This window comes from Aedes aegypti, chromosome 1 (genome assembly GCF_002204515.2).
Source record: "Aedes aegypti strain LVP_AGWG chromosome 1, AaegL5.0 Primary Assembly, whole genome shotgun sequence".
Classification (NCBI taxonomy): Eukaryota; Metazoa; Arthropoda; class Insecta; order Diptera; family Culicidae; genus Aedes; species Aedes aegypti.
Window position 1 is genome coordinate 108,156,062 of NC_035107.1, and position 2,684 is coordinate 108,158,745.

The following is a 2,684-nucleotide window of genomic DNA, read 5'->3' on the forward strand; positions in this document are numbered from 1 at the left end:
ATATCTTGTTTCTAAAAGTGGTCAAAGAATCTCGGAAATGTTCCTGTGGCCGGAGTTATTGCGGTGGGTCACTGGGTCAGGTCGGGTAACAAGGGTTCTGTGCTTCTGTGCCCCTGGAGGTAGTAAAATTTCAAGTCACAGATAATTTACAGAATCGACTATAATGTGGCCACAATATCAAGGAGTTTTAAGAAAAACGCATCAGCGTAAACCTTCTGGTAGTCGATTAAATTGAATAATTATGTCAACTGCATTTGTTTGATCCTACAAATGACCATTTTCGGATCCCCGGGATGCCTCAAACTTATGATAGAGTGCACAGTTTGTATCTTCACATCTGTGTCAAGCTTATTGGAACGCATTTTAGTGAACTGTTATGTTCGATCCATACTTTTAGAGATTTTAAACGGTTTAATACCTAACAAATCTAGAGCCGATAACAAATCTTCAGGATATTAAGTCCTAGTGGCCACATCTGGTACACTCTAAATGGTGCAAAACTATTAATTTATAATGTTGAATATCAGATCTTAATGATTTATGCAAAATAAAATAATGGCATTGGAAATAAATAAAGATAACTTGGCATGTCCCAAAAAATCGCCTTTTTCTACCCGACTTGACCCAGTGACCCACCGCAATAACTCCGGCTACAGGAGTATTCCCGAGTTCCTCTGGCCATTTCTAGAAACTAGATATGTGGGCCAGTATACTGACAAAAAAATATTTGAATCCGTTAAGTATTCGCTGAGTGGTAAGGGTTTTAGTATTTTTGCTTTCACTCAGGCCTATACGGGTTAAGAGGTTAATTCGTCAAAAAAATGGATTTTTTACTCAGGATGATAAACTTAATCATTTATGTTTAAAATCGATTTTCAGAGAAATTTATTTAATGTCCAAAAAGGGGTTGATTAAAAAATGATCATTTCATATCATTTTGTCTACGAAATTGTGACAGTGCATCTATTAGATATTGGAAAAAGCGTGACAGAGGGGGAGGGGGTCTAGAAAACCCGTAAAACGATGGACTCCATAATTGAATCTTCCCTATGTCGTGTGTGAAGTTGTTATCAAAATATTGTAAGATAAGTAATTGTTATTTATCTATTTACTTGATGTTACATCAATTAGTTTGATAAAACCTCGTTAACGATGTTACGCCAATTTACTCGGTCTATGGCTGTGTCCCTCCAAATTCGATTTAGACCCAGTAATTGTATAGTATTATTTTCAAAAATTAGTTTCCGTCAATGATTTTGGACGCATTCAATACAAACTTTGTACTGGAATCGTTAAAATTACTCCGAAAGTTTATATTAAATTTCTCGAAAAAAAAAGGTTTTCTACAAAAAAAAAAATACGAGAAAGCCGTCAAGATCTTACCAAGAATTGTTCAAAAACCTTGCACTGCATTGTGTTTACGATTACGTCTGGAACTCTCTTGGGATTGTAAAAGAACATACAAAGCACCGTTAGAGAAGCCTACCATTGGCTTCTCTTGGAATTGTCTCCGCTTATTATTTTTTTTTTTTTGGTTTCGGCAAGATCCTGCATAGAAGTTGAAAATATTCTTGAAAAGATGTTCAGTAGATTTCTGGCAACAGCCTCGGGCTGATTTTCCCCTTAATAAAGAGTCAATCAAATCAATTTCTGGCAAGATCGTGAGTGAACTTAGTGTACTCCAAATGATCTTAGCAGAAATCTTGCATTATCTGTGGAAAACTACACACGTGACATTTGGATGCGCCTATCTGGTAATTTATAATGAGATCTTTGGAAGGTTTAAATTAGACCACATAAATTCAACAACATCCGTTCTTAGGGGACTCTCGGGATGTTTATAATTGAAGTTTTACAAAGTTTTTTTTAGGGGGCTGCAGCTTCAAAAAGGTTGAGCGCAACTGATCTACAAGCATATTCAATGCTAGCTGCTTAGTTTTGTCTCAAAAACCTTGATAATAAATCTTCGATTTCGAACTCAACTGTAAGGTCGTTTTCAGAGTAGTGTAAGTGCTAGACATGACAAGTCGATAAATTCGGTTTTTCATTTATTTATTCAAAAAACGTGCTTATGTACTTATTTGGAGTCAATTAACGATCGTTTGAAGAAATCATCAAAAAAGAGTGTTTCAGAACATTGCCACATATCTAGCAAGATTCTTCGCAAAAATCTCTCAAAGATCATTATTTAATAATAAAAAAATCTTTTTATCAGCTTCGAAACGATTCCACCATAGCCAATCAAAACAGTGAAGAATTTCGACTTTCAGCAGTTCTTTCAATAGTACGTGAAGGAAATTTAAAAAAAAATCTGGAGATCTCGAAAAATTTTAAAACAAATAAGCCGAATATAACCCAGGAATATCCTATATATGCCTCTAGGTACGATGCAAGTTTAATTTTCAAGTTCAAATTTTACATTGCAACTGTGTTGTCTATAAGTGCAGATAAAAACAATAAAATAAATTTGCCGGGCCAAAAGTAATTCCATAAAATCTCCCTGCAAAATCTAGTGTTCAGAATAAGAGTCTGCTTGGAATTTGTGACAAAACGGTATGTAATATTAAACATGTTTGTGGCTCTGAATTGTTAGTTGGGTACTAAATCGCGAATAATAAATAATTTTTGTTCTTATTTACGAATAGGTATTTGCACTATAGCATTGCCCAGGATGCAACTCATTG